We start from the raw sequence: 22284 nt of genomic DNA, 5'->3' as shown, positions 1-22284 counted from the left end.
TTTAGTGAAATTTCTTTGAGTTTCTCTCCATTTAATTTTATGTTGGCTATCAGCTTACTGTATATCACTTTTATTATGTTTAGGGAAGAGCCTTATATACCTGTTCTTTCCAAGACTTTTATCATGAAAGGGTGTTGGATTTTGTCTAAGGCTTTTTCTGCATCTAATAAGATTATCTTGTGATTTTTTTCTTTCAGTTTATTTATATGGTGGATTGCATTGATTGATGTTTGTATATTGAACCGTCTCTGCATTCCTGGATGAAGCCTACTTGATAGTAGTGGATGATGTATTTGATGTGTTCTTGAATTCAGTTTGCGAGTATTTTATTGAATATTTTTGCATCAATGTTCATGAGGGAGTTGGGTCTGAAATTCTCTTTCTTTTTTGAGTCTTTGTGTGGTTTAGGTTTCAGGGTGACTGTGGCTTCATAGAATTAGTTTGGCAATGTTTCTTCTGTTTCTATTTTCTGGAATAGTTTTAGGGATATTGGTACTAGCTCTTCCTTGAACGTATGGTAGAATTCTAAGCTATAAACCACTGGCCCTATGCTTATTTTGGTTGGGAGACTTGATGACTGTTTCTGTTTCCTCAGGTGTTATAGGACTGTTTACACTGTTTATGTGATTTTTTTTTCAATTTAGTTTATTTACTCTACATACCAAGGGTGTCCCCTCTTTCTTCTCCTACAAGTTCCTGCTGTCCATTCTTCTCCCTTCCCCTCTCTTTTTCTCCCCAAAAAAGGGTAGCCTCCCTCTCTCATATCAACCCTCCTCAGAACATCAAGTTACATCAGGACTGAGCATATCCTCATCCCCTGAGGCCAAGCTAGGCAGCCCAGCCAGGGGGAAATGATACAAAAGCAGGCAATAGAGTCCACGTTGTAAGCAGCCTTCCCCAACGCCTCCACTTGCCAGGTTACCCACATGAAGATCAAGCCTCCCATTAGCCACATATGTGTATGGGATCCTAGGTCCAGACCATGCATGCTCCTTAGTTGCTGTCTCACTCTCTGTAAACCCCCATTGGTCTGGGTTGGTTGTCTCTGTTAGTCTTCTTGTCAGGTTCCTGTCCCCTCCAGGTCCTTCCATCTTTCCTCCAACACTTCCATGGGACCCACAGAGCTCCACCCAATGCTTGGCTGTAAGCCCCAGTGTCTGTCTTGATCTGCTGCTGGATGGAGCCTCCCAGATTACAGTCAAGTTAGTGTCCTGTCTGCAAGCACAGCAGAGCATCATTAACAGCATCAGGAGCTGGCTCTCTTAAGTGGGGTGAGTCTCAAGTTGGGCCAATCATTGGTTGGACATTCCCTCAATCTTTGTTCCCTCTTTATCCCTGCACTTCTTGTAGGCAGGGTAAATTTTTGATCAAAGGTTTTGTCTGTACATTGTTCTTCCCTTCCTTCCCCTAGTCCTGTCTGGCTAGGAGGTGGTCACTTCAGTCTTCATGTCTCTCCAGCCCCAGTTAGGAGTCTCAGGTAGAGTCATACCCATATCCTCCCAGGAACCTACCCTGTTGCAGGCCTCCAGCTTGACAAAGAGATGCCTCCCTCAGTTTCCCTTCTCATTCCCAGCCCTCTCTCCTCTCACCCCATTCTCCTCACATCTGATCCTCACTCTTGTTTCCTTCCCCATTCCATTTCCTGTCCAGTTCTCTCTCTTTATCTACTTCTGCTGTCTATTCTATTTCCCCTTCTGAGTGACATTCTGGCACCTTCCTTTGGGCCCTCCTTGTTAATTGGCTTCTTTGTGTCTGTGGATTGTAGTTTGGTTATCTTGCACTATAGCTATAATATCTGCTTATAAATGAGTACATGCCATGTGAGTCTGAGTTACATAACTCGGGATGATCATTTCTAGTTCCATCCATTTGCCTGCAAATTTTATGGTGTCCTTGTTTTCAATAGCTGAATGGTATTCCACTGTGTAGGTATACCACAGTTTCTTCATCCATTCTTCAGTTGAGGGATATCTGTGTTGTTTCCAGTTTCAGGCTATTACAAATAAAGCCACTATGAACACAGTTGAGTAAATGTCCTTGTTGTATGGTGGAGCATCTTTTGGGTATATATGCAGGAGTGGCATAGCTGGGTCTTGAGGTAGAACTATTTCCACTTTTCTGAGAAAGTGGCAGATTGATTTCCAGAGAGGTTGTACAAGTTTACACTTCCACCAACACTTCCACATCCTCTCCAGAATGTGTTGTCACCTGAGTTTTTGATCTTAGCCATTATGACTGGTATAAGATGGAATCAAAGAGTTGTTTTGATTTGCATTTCTCTAATCGCTAAGGACATTGAGCATTTCTTTAAGTGATTCTCAGACACTGGAGATTCCTCTGTTGTGAATTGTTGCTTAGCTCTGTAACCCACTCTTTAATTGGATTGTTTGATTTGGTCATGTTAAATTTCTTAAGTTCTTTGTATATTTTGAATATTAGCCCTTTGTCTAATGTTGGGTTGCTGAAGATCTTTTCCCAGTCTCTAGGCTTGAATACAGGCTTTTGAAATAAGACCTAATAATTTTGGGGGGTTTCCTAATTGCCTGTTGTTACGTCCCCCTTTTTGTTTCTGATTCTGTTAATTTGGACACTCTCCCTCTGCTTTTTAGTTAGTTTGGCTCAGGAGTTGTCCATCTTGTTGATTTTCTCAAAGAAGCAGCTCTTGGTTTCATTGGGATTTTTTTTTATTGTTCTCTTCATTTTCAATTTATTGATTTCAGCCCTGAGTTTGACTATTTCCTGTCATCTACTCCGTCTGTTCAAGAGCTTTCAGGTGTGCTGTGAGGTTAGTAGCGTGGGATCTCTCCAATTATGAAATGCTATGAATTTTCCTTTTAGCACTGCTTTCATTGTGTCTCGTAAATTTGGATATGTTGTGCCTTCATTTTCATTGAATACTAGAAAGTCTTTAATTTCTTTCCTTATTCTTCCCTGACCCGGTGGTTGTTGGGTATGGAGCTGTCCAGTTTCCATGAGTTTGTAGGCTTTTTGTTGTTTCTGTTGTTGCTGAATTCCAGCTTTAATCCATGGTAGTCTGATAAGATGCAGGGGGTTATTTCAATCTTCTTATATCTGTTGAGGCTTGCTTTGTCACAGAGTATATGATCACTTGTGGAGAAGGTTCAATGAGGTGCTGAGAAGAGGGTATTTTCTCTTTTGTTTGGGTGAAATGGTCTGTAGATATCTGTTAGGTCAATTTGACTCATGACATGTTAGTTTTATTATTTCTCCATTTAGCTTCTGTCTCAATGATATGTCTGTTGGAGTAAGTGGGGTGTTGCAATCTCCCATTAAAGTGCGGGGTTCAATGTGTGATTTAAGCTTTAGTAATGTTTGTTTTACAAACGTAGGTACCCTTGCACTTAGAGCAAAGATGTTCAGAATTGAGACTCCATCTTGGTGAAGTTTTCCCTTGATGAGAATGAAATGTCCTTTCCCATATCGTTTGATTTATTTTGGTCGACAGTCTATTTTATTAGACAGTAGAATGGCTACTCTAGCTTGCTTCTTTGGTCCATTTGCTTGAAAAACTTTTTTCCAGCCTTTTTTTCTGAGGCAATGTGTATCTTTATTCCTGAATTGTGTTTCTCATATGCAGCAGATTGATGCATCCTGTGTTTGCGTCCATTCTGTTAGACTGTGTCTTTTTATTGGGGAATTGTGGCCATCAGTGTTGAGAGATATTAATGGCCAGTAATTGTTAATTCCTGTTATTTTGATGATTTTTTTGGTAGAGTGTGTTTGTGTCCTTCCTTTCTTTTGGTTTTGTTGATGTGGGGTTACTTATTTTCTATATTTTCCTGGGTGTAGTTAGCATCCTCGGGGTGGAGTTTTCCTTCTGGTATCTTCTACAGGGCTGAATTTGTAGTTAGATACTGTTTAAATTTGTTTTGGCAATGGAATATCTTGTTTTCTCCCTTTAAAAGATGATTACAAGTTTTGCTTGGTATAATAGTCAGGGCTGATATCTATGGTCTTTTAGTGTCTGTATGATATCTGTTCAGGCCCTTCTGGCCTTTAGAGTTTCTTATGAGAAGTCAGGTGTAATTATGATAGGTCTGCCTTTATATGTAACTTGGCCTTTTTCCCTTGCGGCTTTTAATAGTCTATCTTTGTTCTATATATTTAGTGTTTTGATTTTTATGGAGGGAGGATTTTCTTTTCTGGTCTATCTATTGGGTGTTTTGTAAGCTTCTTGTTTGGTTATAGGCATTTCTTTCTTTAGATTGGGAAAGTTTCCTTTTATGATTTCGTTGAAAGTATTTTCTGGGCCTTGGAGCTGGGAGTCTTCTCCTTCTTCTATTCCTATTATTCATAGGTTTGGTATTTTCGTAGTGCCCCAGATTTCTCGGATGTTTTGTGTCAGGAACTTTTTAGATTTAACATTTTCTTTGACTGATGTACCAGTTTCTTCAATCATATCTTCTACACCTGAGGTTCTCTCTTCCATCTCTTGTATTCTCTTGATGATGCTTATTTATGTAGTTTTTATTATCTTCCCTAGGTTTTCCATCTCCAGAATTGCCTCAGATTGTGTTTGCTTTATTGCTTCTAATTCCATTTTTAGGTCTTGGATAGTTTTATCCATTTCCTTCTCTTGTTTGATTGCATTTTCTTGTATTTCTTTAAGGGATTTATTCAGTTCCTGTACCTGTTTGATTGTATTATCCCGTATTTCTTTGAGGGATTTATTTTCCTCTTTCAAGGCCTCTATCATTTTCATAACCTCAGATTTAAGATCATTTTCTTATGCTTCTAGTGTGATGGTATCGCCAGGGCTTGCTGTGGTAAAATAGTTTGTAATGAAAGGTTTGGTTTCTTCGTAAATCCAGTTATGTTATTTAAATATGTTTTTGTTTTAATTCAAATGTGAGATTTTAGTTGGACTATAATTTGTCCACACCTGTTATTTGTCACATGAGGGGCGTGATCTTTGCCAGCTGGTAATGGTCTTCCAAATGCCACACAGAGAGGGGAATGGTCTAGGACTCTGAGAGAATAAATATGAGAGCCAGAAAGAGAAGAGGAGGTGTGTGTGTGGTGGTCTTCAGTGTTGGCGTGTGATGTGTAGCAACTTGTAGAGACCAGAGACCAGAGATTAGAGACCAGAGACCAGAGACAAGACACTGTGGCCACTTGGAGCAGACAGAGAGAAATGCTTAGGCCACAGCAGCAAACTTAGTTGAGTCTTTTGATAATTAGCCTGTTTATAGGATTGTAGGATTAGCTGGTGATCCCCGATGGTAGCAGTCCTCTGGCTTTCCTGGGTGATAGCAGATCCAGGGATACAGGGAGAACTGGTAGTCTCTGATGGCTGCCAGTCTCTGGAATTGCTGGTGGGGATGGGGACAGGTTCTGGGGCATTCCTGATGCTAATTTTCCCTGATGGGTGTTGGTCTTTGCTGCTCTCTGATGGTTGCTGCTGCTTCCTGATGGCTGCATTTCCAGATGGTTGCTGGTCTCTGAGAATGCAGGTGGAGATGTGACCCAGGAAATGGAGCAGACCCAGAAGATGGTGCTTGGAGCACACTGCTGTTCTCTGATGGTTTCTGGTCCCAGGAAATGAAGCAGCCCTGTAGGTGGAACTTGGTGAGCTCTGAGGGAGGTTGGGCACCAATGCACCAAAGGTTTTTAATACAAAATAGAAAGAAGCATGATGGTGCACGCCTTTAATTCCATCCTGGCCCACAAAGACAGTTCCAGGACAGCCAGGTCTGTTCTGTTACACAGAGAAACCTTGTCTTGAAAATAAAAGAAGAAGAAGAGGAGGAGGAGGAGGAGGAGGAGGAGGAGGAGGAGGAGGAGGAGGAAAAGAAGGAAGAAGAAGCAGCCTCTATGGCTAAAGTAGTATCAGACAAAAAAGAATTTGAGATGAAGACCAGCACCAAAAATAAGAGGTTATCTTATGACAATGTCTCATAACAAAATGTTTTTGAACTAGACAACATAATTCACTGCTATAAATATAACTCATTGTGAGTGTTCTTGGATTGCATGCAGAAAAGACCCTGGTTTTAATCCCTAATACCAATGAAGGGAGGGAGGGAGGGAGGAAGAGATGGAGGGAGGGAAAAAGAGGGAGCACTGAAATAGAAGTAGAGGAAGAGAGAGGGGGAGGGATGGAGGGAGGATTAAAATATATTTATTAGCCAGGGCAAAGTTCTCAAACATACGGTGAGAAACTTACAGCCTAGATATAGGCTAAGTACAAAGAACAGAAAAATAAATAAGATACAGGAAATCTGAACAACACAACCAGGTACTTTGAGTTAATTGACACAGAATATTGTGGCAAATAAACTTAGAATATATAGTTTTACATTCTAGAAAGTATGTTCAGAAAAATAAACAATGTGTCGTACCTTACAAAAATGTAAAATTCAAATTTAACTCATGAGTTAAGAACAGAAGTCACAAAAAAAATAGACCACATTTTTATATATAAATAATATAAATTCATAGGCAGAAACTAAAGTAGTAATACTTAGGAAGAAATTTCTAGCTTTAGTGTAATCAATTTAATACAAATAGTATAAAATTGATGATCGACATTCATATTTAAAAAGCAAATTATGATTGAAACCAGAATGTGTTCAGAGAAAATGATTAAAAGAATTTGAACCGAAAAGAAAAAACAAAAACAAAAACAAACAAACAAAAAAAAAAACAAGAAAAACCCCAATAGATTTATCAACTGGCTATTTGAAAAGGCTTTTTGTTTTTGTTTTTTGGAATGTCTAGAAAGACCTATCAAATATAAACTGCAACTACTGAAAGATTAAGCATTAGGACATATGGTAAAAATATTAAAATTTATTTAAATTTCTCTATCAATGAAAGACATTGAACTCATCTAACAGTTAGCACATAAATAGCCTAAAGCCAAGATGGCCTCACTAGAGAACAATACATTTGAAGGGAAAAGAAATTGTGCCACACAATTGTTTTATGGAAAATAGAGAAGCACAGTGGTCCATATTCAACTTATTTTAGTAGACCTCCTTGACACTATTGCTGGAACAGGATGAGGATGCCTGTATTAGTTAGGTGTCCTGTGGCTGTGATGAAAAACCTGATAAAAGCAACTTAAAGAAGAAAGATCTGATTTTGCCACGTGAAGGAAGTAATGGCAATGGGAGCATGAGGTAGAAGCTGGTCATGAAGCATCGGAGAAGAGTGCAGGGGACAATGGATGCTGGTGCTCTGTTAGCTCTCTCTTCCTTTGAAGTCAGGAACCACAGCCTAACAGATGTACGGCTCACATTTATTGGAGTCTTCCTACCTTAACTAAACTAATCTGAATACCAGCAGACATTCCCACAGGCCTGTCTTTTCAGTGATCCCGTAGAGTTGACAATCACCCAGCAGTTCAGCTAGAATATCAGAATACCCCTCATAAACATAAACACTGTATTGTCTGCTTTTCTCGTTGTTGTTTTGAAAGGCCTGGTATAATAACTGAAAAGAGAAAGACTTTACTGTGACCCCTGATTTCAGAGGTGCCACTCCCTTTCTGTGTAGAGGGCAAGGTAAAGCAGAGTTCTTCACATCATGTCAGAGGAGAAGCAGAGACAAAGCAATAGAGGAAGGGACAGAGCAAGATGTGGCCCTCAAGTCTGGCCTCAGTGGTCCTGTTCCCTTTGATGAGTCCAAACTCCTATTTTTAACCTCCTAATGATGCTGCAATGATTTTATTCCTCCAATGAATTAATCTATTCAATCTCTATAAATGCAATCTATCACACGCATACCAGGGCATATAATATAATCTCTTAGGCATTAATCAATTACAAAATGACTAAATTAACCATTACAAGCAGAAATATTTTATCCAACTCTTGCAACAAAAGAGCAATAAGTTGTTATATATATTTCATCCAAGAAATGCAAGATTTATGTAACATGCCAAAATTAATTTGTGCCATTCATGTTAAACTAAAAATGAGCAGATTAAGAAAAAAATTACACATTCTCTTCAATAATAGAAGGAAAAAAGCTTTTGACAAAAATACAACCATTATGATCAAAACTACCATTAAAATAGTAATAAAAGAACATGGCCTTGGTCTAAGAAAGGAAAAACTAAAAATCTCACCTCCAATATTATATTTTTCATTCAAATAGTGAATATTTTTCCTTTGTGCCTGAGAACAAGTGTTTAAAACTTCTGTTCAATAAGTGCTTATAACATTCATTATAGTGGAGGTCACAGGCAATGAAATCAGACAATAAAAAGCCCACAACTGCAAATGAGCACATAAAACATATTTATTCATAGACTTCGTTATTGTAAAGGTGAATAATGTATATGACTGTACAAGAAATAAAGCAAGATTAGTTAGAAAAATTATCAAAGCCACTAGATGAAAAGTTAATCCATGAGCAACAATTGTATTTATACAACAATGTAAATTGGATAATGTCTTAAGATAACATTTGCAATACGATCAAGGAACACTGCATATGTAGGAATAAATTTAAGGGAAAATGCGCACATTGTTTATTCAGAAAATTATGAGACATTTCTGAGGGGGGTAAAGTAAATCAATTGGCTAAATATGCTCTGTCCATGTTGTGTATTGTTAAAATGTCAACATGCTAATTTGTGATGAAATTTAAACATAATTTCTATCCAAATCTCCAATAAGCATTACTCTAGAAATTGAAGTAATATTTTAAAATGTTATGATCCTCAAGATAATTTGATATTGGTGAAACGATGGACAAATAAATCAATTCAACACAATTAAGAGTGCTGGAATGGCATTTTTTTCAAGGTTAAAGAATAAAACAGAAAAAGTTTCTTCAACATTGGACATCACCAAGAAAACCAAAGGAAACACAACTGAACCCTTCTTTAATCATCCTGAATGAGAAGAAAATTATTTTCAGAGGTTCAGACTTCTGTGGCCACGAAATACCAAATTACTCTAAGAGACTTTAGTGTGTGAAAATTTAATTTTAAATCCACAACTCGATGGCATTTAGTACAATCACAGTATGTATATATGTATGTGTGTGTGTATGTATGTATACGGCCTCATTTCCTGAGTCGAAGCGTTTTCACCACTACCAAAGTTAGTATTGTACTCACTAAGATCCCTGTCTCCCACCAGTCCCTCGCTACCTGATTTCTGTCTCTATTGATTTATCTGTTGGAATAATGTAATTGGAATTCTACAAGTGTGACCTTTTCAGTGGGGATTATTTCATTTAGCAAGCTCTTGTTTCCCATCCACATTTTAGCAAGTGATAATTTTATCCTAATAGCATTCCCTTATGTGGATATATGACATTCATCCGTTCATCTTTTCATGTCTATTCTGAATGCTTACACCTTTTGACTATTGTGGATTTTGCTGCTATGAGCACACATACATAAATTTTACTGCAATAGAATTCTCTGATACCTGCATAAATACATTGTCATGGAATTGTAACGCCATATGTAATTTTGTGTATAGCTTTTTAGGAGCACCTACTAGGGAAATTTCTCCATTACATTGCTATCAGCAATATGCCAATGCTGTAACTATCAGTGCTGGTTATTTCATTGAAAACCCACCTCAGGTGGGTATGAAATGGCACTTCATTCTTTTTTTAAAATTTTTATTAATTGCACTTTATTCACTTTGTATCCCACCTATAGCTCCCTCCCTCTTCCCCTCCCAATTCAACCCTCCCTCCCCCTTCTCCATGCATGCCCCTCCCCAAATCCACTGAGGGATTTTCCTCTCCTTCCTTCTTATCCTAGTCTATCAGGTCTCATCAGGAGTGGCTGCATTGTCTTCCTCTATGGCCTGGTAAGGCTGCTCCCCCCTGATGGGGAGGTGATCAAAGAGCAGGCCAATCAGTTCATGTCAGAGACAGTCGCTGTTCCCATTACTATGGAACCCACTTGGACACTGAACTGCCATGAGCTACATCTGTGCAGGGGTTCTAGGTTATCTCCATGAATGGTCCTCGGTTGGAGAATCAGTCCCAGAAAAGACCCCTGTGCCCAGATATTTTGGTTCTGATGCTCTCCTTGTGGAGTTCCTGTCCTCTCCAGTACTTACTACCTCCCACTTCTTTCCTAAGATTCCCTGCACTCTGCCCAAAGGTTGACCATAAGTCTCAGCATCTGCTCTGATACCCTGCAGGATAGATCCTTTCAGAGGCCCTCTGTGGCAGGCTCCTGACTTGTTCCCTGTTTTCTCCTTCTTCTGATGTCCACCCTCTTTGCCTTTCTGAATGAGGATTGAGCATCTTAGCAGAGTCCTCCCTCTTGGTTAGTTTCTTGTCACTTGAATTCGCCTGAGAGCCAGGTTGGTTGGACATCTCAGTGACTTCTCAACCATTTGTGTGCCTTTCCAGAGATGATTATTGATATCTTTGACCAGTGTTGGGTGTTTTGGTACTTCTCTTATTCTTGAGTTGAGTGAGTTCTTTTTACCATCCTGACACAAGCCCCTTATCGAATACGGGATCTGTGGGTATTTCCCCATATTGCATGTTATTTTTTGCTTTCTTGACAGTGTTCACTGATGAACAAGGCCCTTAATTTATAACTGATTTGTGTGAGTTTCTTTTTTTTTTCTTTTTGCTTGTGGTTTTAGTATGCTATCTAAAAGTGTCTTTCCTCTTTTAAGATTATCAGAACTCTCCTTCCTTCCCTCCCTTCCATTGCTACATCTTAAGTTCCTTTCTGTAACTAATGGGGTTGGAGCCCCAGTTCCAATTATGTGTGTCTATCCAATAGTCTCAGCATCATTTGTTGAAAATATTCTTTCTTATGTGCATGATCTTAGTGTTTTGTTGAACAGCAGCTAACTATAAATACGAGGATGACTTTATTCTTTGCTCACCATTCTGTTTCATTAAAATGTATAAATTATACACTTGCAGTTTTTTTAATAACATGTTTTTTTTTTTACTTGTAAGTATGAGCATATGAACACTGTGTTTTTCTATATTTTTTAATCTCCTTTGGAATTATTTTTGATGCTCTCTGTACTTCAAATTTTAAATAGATTTTAAAAGCAGTTTTTTTCTTTGTAAACAAGGCAAATGGAATTTTGATAGTAACATAGTTGGGTTTGGGGTGGAAGTGGAGAAAACTCACTTCCAATAACGAAGCTTGGAATGAAAGCTTTATTTTCTGAGGTCAGGGAGGCGGTCAGTTTGGAGACGTGAACCCAGTGTTTGAGGGAAAGCTGTATTGCATATTTAAAGGGTGAAAACCCCAGTTAACTTACATGGGGGGGGAGAGAGGATAGGGACACAGTAGAACAGGGTAGTCATCTCTGACCCAACTTTTTTTTTTTTTCTATCTAGACAAACAGTTTTAGCTGACCTTTAATGTAATTGGTCCGAGTAATGTTTACAGTTAGGGCCAGCTGTGCTTATGGTTAGGGAATTTCTAGGAGTAGAAAGGCCACAGGGTATGCTGAACATGACGGTCAGTTTTTGGTGTTCATGACCTTGTACAGGGACTCTCTTTTTTTCTGTATCAGCAGCAGGCTGAAGATGATTTGGCTTTTAGGTCTGAAACAGAAATGGCTGTAGTGATGCTACCCAAAAGGAGCAGGCTCAGCAACATCGTTAAATGGACAGGTTACTTTGGGGAAGTGCTGAACTTAAAAACAAGGAGTTTTTAAGCTCTCAGTGGGAAATGTTACTTGGCTTTTTCTTTTTTAGATTACCTATAATTATTTTCATTATGTCTTTGGTTGATTTTGGAGTAAATGTTACATTTAGTCCTAAATATTTTATTCTTTTAGATTCTATCACTCATGTTTTCCTTTCTGGCTATTGTTGCTAGTGTGTAGAGACAAAATTACCTCTTGAGTATTCACTTTTCTAAGTACCTGTGTTTACTTTCCTGGCCAAAGTCACCTGGTATGGTCATGAAGTTTAAATCTATTGACGATTGGCAGAATCAATATTGTTGTTGTTTTCAGGATGCAATGATGTTTGCAGACTTTACAGGTACACAAGATTAATGTCTAAGAGTAATTGTCCTATAAAGCTTCCATGTTTCCTTGACTAGTTTCTTCATCTGAGTCATTATTGGCAGGCAGAATCGTTCTTCATGGCTTGACAACCCCATTCTCTCCCTTTTCTTCAGGTATAGCCACTGCAGACTTTGGAAGCTTTGTCCATCTTCCATAGTTTCAGTCAGCCTTTCAGGTGTCCACGATGGTTTTCAACATCCTGAGGCAGAAACACAGACATAGCCTCAGATCCAGTGAATTACTGGGGCCCGACCATTCATTTGGCCAGACATAAATTCCCTCCAAAGGACCATGACTGTGATCTTTTCGGGGAGGCGGAAAAATGTTCTGCAGCAGTGAGACCCTCCTCACCCAAATTGAAAAATAAAAAGTATGCAATATAGAAGATAACATGTTTTGAGGAGTAACCATGGTACCATACTCCCCTCATCTTAATTTTAAAAAGTGTTTAAGTTGTCTGTTAGCTCTTTCCACAAAAGATTGAGGATCATCTGGAATATCTGTGACGCAGGCTGTATCACACTGCTGGCAAAATTTGTGAAAAGGCTTAAAGGTGTATGTAGGAGCATTGTTAGTTTTAAATATTTTTACAAAGGTATAAAAGAGCAGAAGCCAGTGCTAAGTCAACCAAAGTATTTAACAAAAATTCTTTAAATGAGGAATACAAATTTAAAGTGTTAATCCAATTTTTACTGTTGTAAACAGAACTTTTAGTAGTTTATTATTTTTAGTATAAATCAAAATACCCTCTGTATAATATATAATAAAAGCAGGCGGGAAGAGCTTTTTAGCTCTCTTTAAGGCAGTAGCAAAAAACCTTTAGACATGAAGTTAAACTATTTGCCTTTATTTATTTATTTATTTATTTATTTATTTATTTATTTATTTATTTATTCATTAATTCATTCTTGTGGAATGACTGCCAATAGTTGAAGGGCTATAGCCTTGAGTATATGAAGGCCCAATATCAGCACAGAGGCAGATGTAAGCATTACTAGCTCTTTTTTTTTCTTAAAGGACTATTGGCAGTTGAGCACGCAGAATTTGCATTCTCATATGACAGTTATTTGACAATAAGCATTCCATCCTCACCATCAGCCATCAGACTGCCTGATAAACACAAGCTACAAAACCTTAATATGATTTGTCAGGTCCCTGTCTAATTGTACAAAGTTCCTCTGTCTCTTTTGCCAACTCGTGCCCTGCCTGTAAAGCCAAAACATTGATTTGTCCATATGATTCAGAAGGATACATGCTCTGATTGTGTATCACTGTGTATGCCTCCTCCTGTTAACATTTCAAAAGTAATGGGCACAGTGTTGTATTCATTTCTAATAGCTTCATCCTGATGTCTTTGTGAACAGTCTTTCTTCCACAGTAAATAGTCACCCCCACTTACACTATTTTTTTTTCTAAGATCCTCTAGCCAGAAGGACATTTCCCCAGAAACAAGGACAGACAATGTAAAAGTTGTAGATGGTCCATATTGAGCATAAGCCTGCTTAAGATCCTTAAGAGTCTGAAGTAAAGTCAGGTGTGCTGGTGCATGCCTTTAATCCCCAGCACTCAGGGACAAGGAGACAAGGGGAGCTCTGTGAGTTCGAGGCCAGCCTGGTCCAGGACAGCCAAGGCTACACTAAGAAACACTGTCTTGAAAACAGAGTCTTAAGTAATGAAATGGGTATGTAATTTCTAAGTCTTTGCATGAGGTTATTAGGATAGGGCATTTTATTCACTAGAAAAAAAGAAAATTTCTTCATGTCTTCTCCCATTTTCTGAGCACTATCCAGAGCCTCTTGCATAGGACACCTATAACCTGACTTAGAAGGAATTAATTCTCTTATCAGGGATGAGGAACCTCTTCAGTAATCTCAATAAGAGATGAAGTGAAGCAGAAAAAAAAAAGATTTCCTGCTATCAGAAACTTGATGGATAGGTTTTAAGAGCAGAGGAAACTGGAGCTGGTTGTGCAAAATCGGAACAAGGAGGAGGAGGAGAACCTCAGCCTTGTAAAAGAGAGAGACACTAGATAATATATCTTCAGGTTCTAAATTTTCTTTTATTCCCAGTGTTAGTTCTGCTTTTTCCTAATCACTTTCGTTTTTCATTTTAACTGTGTCACTTTTATCTATTGCTGTTTTCATTTCTTTCCAAAAGCTGAAGAGCAGTGCTAGGAAATTTTTATGGTCCCCTTGCATCTAATTCTTCCTGAATTACTCTTCTAGCCAGGACCAAGTTCTGGGATCCAGAGACCCCTCTTCAGGAAGAGGCTGAAAATCTATGATTTCCAGGAATTACATCAATTGATAGTATCCTGCTTTAACTCCTCCCTCTAGCAACAAACTTTGCAGAATGACCACAAACAAATATTGCTTCTTGCATCCTGACTGTCCTTTTTTTTTCCTCCAATGAATACCCCTGTTGTTTTATACTTGTGAGTGCGCAATTCCCAGGAGGTCCTCACCTTTAGCTTTTTTTCCTTTCTGTCTTTTTTTAATCCCCATATTTCAGGTTGCTGTTCCTGGCACCACTCATAAGTGCCTTGCTTACTTTTTAAATTAAATTTTTACTTTTTGTATATTAATTACAGTTTATTCATTTTGTATCCCAGCCGCAGTTCCCTCCCTCATCCCCTCCCAATCCTACCCTCCCTCCCTCATCTCCTCCCATTCCCCTCTCCAAGTCCACTGATAGGGGAGGTCCTCCTCCCCTTCCATCTGATCCTAGCTTATCAGGTCTCATCAGCACTGGCAGCATTGTCTTCCTCTGTGGCCTGGCAAAGCTGCTCCCTCCTCAGGAGTAGGTGATCAAAGAGCCAGCCACTGAGTTCATGTCAGAGACAGTCTGTGTTCCCCTTACTAGGGTGTGTTCCCCTTACTAGGGAACACACTTGGATGTTGAGCTGCCATGGGCTACATCTGAGCAGGGATTCTAGATAATCTCCATGCATGGTCCTTGGTTGGAGAATCAGTCCCAGAAAAGACCCCTGTGCAACAGAACCAAAAAATCTGTGCCTATGCTTACTTACTAGGCCAAGGTCACTTGATATGGCAATGAAAAATTAAACCAGGCCAGTTGGAGGGACCACAGCAAGACTGAGGCTGTGACAGTTTTATTGAGAGGAGTCACATTTTTTTTATGCCTCTATCAGAAAGAGAATATAGTGACAATTGCCAGGATCAAAACCGTTGCAGTTGCCAGGGTACAATGATGTTTGCAAACTTTACCAATACACAAAGATTAGTGTTTAAGACTGATCGTCCGGTCAAGTTTCCATGTTTTCTTGACCTCCAAGGGAACATACAGAGAAATGCCAAGTGGCCTCAACACTTCACTGCCTGAGTGATTAAGTGTGTTGGTCTCTCAGGAACTGGAAGACACACTGTGCCCCAGCAGTCATGGGCTCTAACCTGAAAAAGTTATGCTGCATGCCTCTCAAGGCAGCTGAAAAGGCAGTTGAATACACCCGATAGTGTTATCCTTATGTGTATGTGTGGGCTCTTATAACTTTCTAAATTCAAGAGTACTGCCATCGTCAAACAGTAATAATTTTACTTCTTTCCCAGTTGGGATGCTTTTCCATTTCTCTTTACTTACTTAATTTCCATAGCTAGAAATTCCCATGTAAAATTATTTAGACGTGGCAAAAAACGGACAGGAGTCTGTTCCCTGTTTTTGGCTAAAAATCTTTCAGCCTCACAATATTCGGTATAGTAATTTTCTGAAGGATTTTCCTATTTTCCTTTTATCATGGTAAGGATGTTCTCTTTAAGCTCTAGTTTGTCAAATATTTTTTTCATGAAAATGTATTCAAAATCCTGTCACTTTTTGAGACAGCTGTGCAATTATCTCTCTGTATTATATCAGTGTACAATATTGATTACTTCCTTGTGTTAAACAACCCTTGGCTTCTCTTTATGTATAAATTGTTCAATATGCTGTTGTATTTGGTTTGGTACTATGTTGCTGAGGATTTCTGCATATATTTTCATCAAGTATTATTGGTGTATAACTGTTTGTTCTTTGTCTTTGCTGAGAGCAAAGCTGGTCTTACAAGATGAGGTAGAAAGTGTTCATTATTTTTAAATTTTCTGTAACAATAAGAACAGTTTAATGTTAATTAGTTTATAAATTTGTGAGAGACTCTTATTTTGGACAGGTTGTTTTAAACCATTCATTGAAGACTTTTTTTTTTTTAACTGAGTCAATGTCAGATATATAGTGGAATTCTTCAGACACTCTTCACTTTCTTCTTGAATGAGTTTTGATTTTGTGAGTTCCTAGGATTTTTTTCCTTTAATCTAGACTATCCAATTTGCTTCTTTAGGGTTCATAAGAATGTCTCACATAGATTTCTCATTTCAGTAATATGACTCTTCAATTCTTTCTTCATCACTTTTCCTAGAGATTCGTTATTTTATCTTAAATCCTAAAGAGGTGACTGTAATTCTTTTATCTTTATCATTTTTCAGTCTTTTGTTTCATTTTTCTCAGTTCTAATGATTATTATTTCCACCTTCTGCAACATTGGGCTTAGTTTGCTCTTCTTTGCCTTCTTAACTTTATTATGAATTAGGGGACAACGTTGAGATAAACACTTAAAGTTTCTCTCTGGGCGTGAGCACACAGCCACAGATTCCATCCTGAACCCTGTTCTCAGCACACCACTGAGGGTTATAATGTGCTCTTTCCTTCACTTTCTCTTGGAATTCTTTCTCTCCTGGTTTGCATTTTTGTTTTATTTAACTCTCACATGACTGTGTGTTTAGCAGTTTTGTTTTTGGTTTCCTGTTACTCTATCATGGCTGGAGAGACCATATTTTGTATGATTTTGAGCCTTTTAAATATTTTTACATTTACTCAGCTGTATTACATATGATCTCTGCTAAAGAATGTTGCGTTTGCCCGGGAGAAGGGTTCATTTCTGCTGTGGTTATGTCTGATGCTCTATAGGTCTGAACTGTTGAAGTCTGTCTTATTCTTATTGATTTCTCGCTAGTATTCTTATTTTTCATAGACAGGAATAGTCTATTCTCCAGCTTTTATTTTAGAGATATTTCTCAATTATATCAGTTTTGAGACCATGAGGACAGGTGGTTCACATAAACACATAAACATAATTATTGTGACATATATTGTGGTGGTTTGATCCTTTTGACCAACAAAATTTTTCCTTCTTTGTTTGAAGCAGAGGTTTTTGTAATTAAACCTTATTTTGTCTGATGTTAGCACAAGCAGGCCAGATCACTTTTCAGTAGTATTTGTGTGATTTATCCAATTCTTGTTTCTTCTTTAATATTTCTACTGATTTCTTTCTCCTTTGGGGATTACACTGGTATATGGGTATTCCATACAGATCAGTAAAGTAGAAAAATAAAAACAGTAATTAATGTTCAAATTGTAAAGTACATATATGCTTTTAAAAATGATTAAATGAAGACTTATTTAGAAATAGAAATATATGTTCTAAAAAGTAGTTGAAGAAGAAAGTTTTAAAAAGACTTAGTTATTGCTCACAATTTTAAAAGGAAGAGGGTTCAAGTGAATATTTCTAGCAATTATGGACTTTAAGAGATGAGAAAATGCTGCTGACTCCGTGTGTGTGTGTGTGTGTGTGTGTGTGTGTGTGTGTGTGTGTGTGTAAAATGTAGGAATAAAATGTACAGGATAAAATGTAGGGATTGCTGTAAGTCCTCTCCTTCTCGGTTATATTTCTATCTCACAATGGAGCTCTTCTGCTCTCCTTGTTTGCCAGCCCTCCCTCCGTCTCTCCTCCTCCTCCTTCTCTCCCTCCCTCCTTTTCTTATTTCTAGCTGGGTTTCACTAAGTTGCCCAGGATGCTCTCAGACTTAAAATCTCTCCCTCTCCTTTATTTAGTCCTCATATCTGTAATTCAACACTTGAAGGTAAGACAATTGTAAGTTAAAGGCTAGCAAGGGCTGGAGTGAGGCTCTGTCTTAAAATACAAAAATAAAAATAAAAATAAAAACAGCAGCAAAAAAACTCCAAAAATTTTACTTCCAGACCTACTATTTATTTATATAAGACTAATATTATTATTATTTTAATATAATAATTAAAATAATAATATTATTATTATATTTTATTATTATTTATTTATATAAGACTAATTTTGCAATGAACAAAACAACTTTAGCCCACCTGCTTGCTTATGAGTTTTTAATAGTTGTATGCTGTAGATAATACAGGTGGTGGTTGACAAAGTGCTGTTAAGTACTTGCCATGTGGTGTTAAGTACTTTTTTAGTTACTTACTAAGTGGGATGATGGCACACAGTGAACGCAATGTTGGCAGAAACTAGGAAAATGACATTATCCACCAATTTTCTGGGCATAGAGATAAATGCTTATACTTTTTAGGCACTTCATAGTCATGACCCAGTTAGGAAAACTGAGAGAAATATGTTGGTTTAGGTTTAAAACCGAATCCCATACCAGCTCTTAGTACTTCTACTAAAGCCTTTCTTTACATTTGGGGAAATATGTCTCTATTTCTTTTTATTCTTGGTTTTATTATTATTTTATTGTATGTACACGGTATCTTGCCTGCATATATGTCCATATACAATGTGCATGCTTGGTGCCTGAAGACGCAAAAAGACAGCATAGGATTCCTTGGAAATGGAGTGACAAATGATTGTGAGCCGTTGTGTACAGGCTGATGATCAAACCTGAGCCCTCCAGAAGAGTAGCTGGCGAACTCAGCTGCTGAATTCTCTCTCCAGTTGCTCTTTGAATGTTTTATTACACAATACACAAGCAGACATGCCTAGCTATGTAGAGATTATTTGGAAAATTTTAGGATGAAAAAAATGGTACATAAGGATATTGGTACAAATTACATAACTACAAGAGAATGAGAACGTCAGAACAATATCCAAAAGCTTAGAAGATATAGATGCAGAATGCAGAGATGAGACATCACCCTACCTCAGTCACCTCCCAATAAAATATCACTATATTATTGGGGGCACTTTCTGACATACTGTAAATGAAAAAAATGGTACATTTATTGTTTTAGAAATAAGGACTGAAAGGTACAAACAATCTCAATGGGCAGGTTAATCTGCTACAGTCCAGCGAGGATCAAAAGGCTGTGGCATGCTACTGTACAGTGGACTGACCACGTGATAATGCAGTGCTCATTTCCTAAAGCCTGAACACACATTCTGTGTGTTCTCACTACCAAGAAAAAATGAAAGTAGGACACAGATGTACTCATTGTCTTTAAAGTATGCATAATGTATACATGTATGAAATCATGTGGTATCCCAAAAAAACATATAAATTGTGTATTTCTAAAAAGAGTTGAATAAGAGACAAAAGGCAGAGGAGGTGGGAAAGGCCAGGAGTGCTCTTGGTTGAAAATCCTGGGCTCTCTTCTGTAGATACAATATTCTACACATTCATCAGTGACAGGGTTCTCATGTCTTCTTAAAAGAGTTTGTATACCTGGTTCTTAAAAATTCATGAGGGACTATGCTGGTTCAGTAAAGCGGTAGTTGTAGGATCTCCTATGACATCACCATTAGCCCTGCATGGATGGGTTTCCAACGAGAAGCATGATTTCCCTCTTATTTTGCAAATCTTAAGTTCAAGTAGATATCTGCTGGCTATTGGCAAGGTATGTTGCGAGAGAGAGAAACAGCCATGCCCAGTGAAGAGCCCCCAATTGTTTAATTCCAAGTTTACAGCCCTTGGTATATCATATACATACAGGTAACATTATATGGCGTGAACTTATACTTTAAGTTTATATAAGCAATTTATATATTAAAGGAACAGGAGCTATAAATGAGAGAGACAGAGAGAGAAGGAGTACATGGGGGAGCTGGAGCAAGGGAAAGAGTGAGGATATGATGTAATTACACTATAATTTCAGAAAATAAAAATATTGTTAAAAAGACACAAGAACACAAGGAAGAAACAGTAAATCCATGGACATAAACAACTTATGGAAATCAAGTGAGTTAGAATTTTGATCATTGTAAGGAACTGTTCAAAAATCACTCAGTGGCTGTGTGGCCGTTAAGTGGCATAGTGGCTTCCTTATGGGAAAATGAGGGAAGGAAGTCCACCTGTGTTGGGCTGAGCTTGCTCTCAGTGTCCTCAATTTCTCTCATCATCTCCTCTGGCTGATATTATGTTGGGACGCTTTTCCACTGTTTTCCATTTCTCCTTAAGAAAGTTTCAAAGTTGTAATTTAACTGTAGCACTGAGTTATAAAACTAAGGGAAACTTCACTGGTTTCAGTGTGCCAGTAAAACTAGAGCGAAGCTGTTATCCAAGGCTGCCTGCTGGACTGACAAATTTCCATGCCTTTCTGCTACATATCAGAACAGCTCTAAGGCGACCATTGTTCTGATTTTGGTTCCCAAGCTAAGTCATTACATTCACGAATCGCCACAGGCTGCAGATATAAAAAGGAATGGATCGCAGTTTCTCTGTAAAGTCACACTGGAAAACATTTGCTGTTATGTGAGCCCCCTCAAGCCCAGTGTCTTCAAAGCCAGTGTACGGTTTCTCATTAGCTGGTGTCAGTCATGATAGGTTAGTCTAGTCTTCTGCTTGTCCACCTGGATCATTCAGGAGGCAGTCTGGGGAGTTTCTGGACGTGGACTGGGAGCATTCATGGTTTCATTCTACTAATTTATAAACTGGAAACTAAGAGAAGACCCTGATGATGCATGATTTTACAGGAAATGGATGATGCGCTGATGTAAACTGCAGATAAGAGGAAGTATTCAAAGCAGGGTAACAAACCTGGCCAACACGAGTTTGAAGAACATGATACAAATGTGGTTTTTCTTTTAATTTAATTTAATTTTATTAATTACACTTTATTCTCTTTGAATCCCCCATAAGCCCCTCCCTCCACCCCTCCCGGTCCCACCCTCCCTCCCCTTTCTTCATGCATGCCCCTCCCCAAGTCCACTGGTAGGGGAGGTCCTCCTCTCCTTCCTTCTGATCTTAGTCTATCAGATCACATCAGGAGTGGCTGCATTGTCATCTTCTGTGGCCTGGTGAGGCTGTTCCCCCCTCAATGGTTTTCAGCTACTCTCTTAGCCGAGACTCTGTCATATGCCTGTAACACAGAGCTGTAGCGTGGCACCACCGCTCTTCCTTCTCAACTCTAACCGGAATCAGTTGTAACATTTTCAGTGTTTGTTTTGGTTCTTAGTCTACATATCTGAACATCTAAAGCTCTCACACTGCTCTTAGCCTTCAAACCTGGAGGCATCATCTATCGATCTCCATACTTTGCTATACACTCATCAGCTCTCATCTCCTCCTGACAGCAGAGGAGCGTGGTCACCTCAAATTTTGCTTGAAGATGTAGTCGGCATCAATAGTACTATACGTATATCCACCAACGTCTTACCACCAAGCAAGTCTGAGTATCAGTATTTTCTAGAATTAATCATGTTCTCTTCCCTGATTACCTTCCTTTCTTCATCACTAATGCCCCGCCCCAAGGGTTTCTTAATGTGATCTAACTCATCTTTTTATGCCACTTTTTTTCTTAAATGTCATTCAAGACATTTGGAAACCTCTCTCCTGCAGTACTTTGCCTTTTTCCTCCATTTTCAACTTATTTACCTATAAATATTTTTAACTGTATGTTGATACCATTATCTACTATCGTTACAAGAATTTCCCTTTTTCTTTTAAAATTCACCCATTTCTGAATTCCAAGTCTTTTAAGATGTTGGGTTTTTTTCATTCATTGAGCTGTAGCACATCCTCTGACAACTTTCTTAAAAAAAATGTTTATGACAGAAATTCTCAAGAACTTTAAACATATCAATTGGATCTATGATTGGTATAGAATGTTGACTTAGAAGGAACTCTCTTTTTGTATTTTTTTTAAAGGAATTCTTCTCCTGTCTTTTAGAGTAGATAATTCTGTTGAGAACTCTACTGTTAATCTGATTTCTCCTTTTTGTCCCTGAACACTTTTACAATCATATCTTTATTGGCAGTATTTAAACATTTGAAATGACAAAGGTTGAATTTGGCTGGACCTTATAATTGGACTCTATAGCTGGAAAACCATTAAGTTCTTATGTGTTAATTGATTTAATATGGTGATCTTTGAGTTGGTGACTTTGTACTTAGATAGAATGCAGTGCCAACTCTCTTTGCAATCCACTTTTTGTGGACAAGAGGTTTTGTGTTTTTTTTCTACTTTGATGAATCCAACTACTGCTCATCACCCTACTTTGGTTCTCAAGAAAAAGGTCTTACCTGATAATGTCTCCATGTTC

General features: G+C 38.2%; 1 protein-coding gene across 4 annotated transcripts in view; it reads left to right on the top strand.

Annotated features, from left to right (window-relative positions):
* Window positions 1-22284, top strand: part of CUNH8orf34 (chromosome unknown C8orf34 homolog) — a 375048-nt gene that overhangs the window by 89849 nt on the left and 262915 nt on the right. The gene's annotated exons all lie outside the window — the stretch shown is intronic.

The sequence above is a fragment of the Psammomys obesus genome, unplaced genomic scaffold (assembly GCF_907164565.1).
Source record: "Psammomys obesus unplaced genomic scaffold, mPsaObe1.curated_primary_1811, whole genome shotgun sequence".
NCBI classification, from domain to species: domain Eukaryota; kingdom Metazoa; phylum Chordata; class Mammalia; order Rodentia; family Muridae; genus Psammomys; species Psammomys obesus.
The sequence above is the reverse complement of the archived record's forward strand: the minus strand, read 5'-3'. Positions and strand labels throughout refer to the sequence as shown.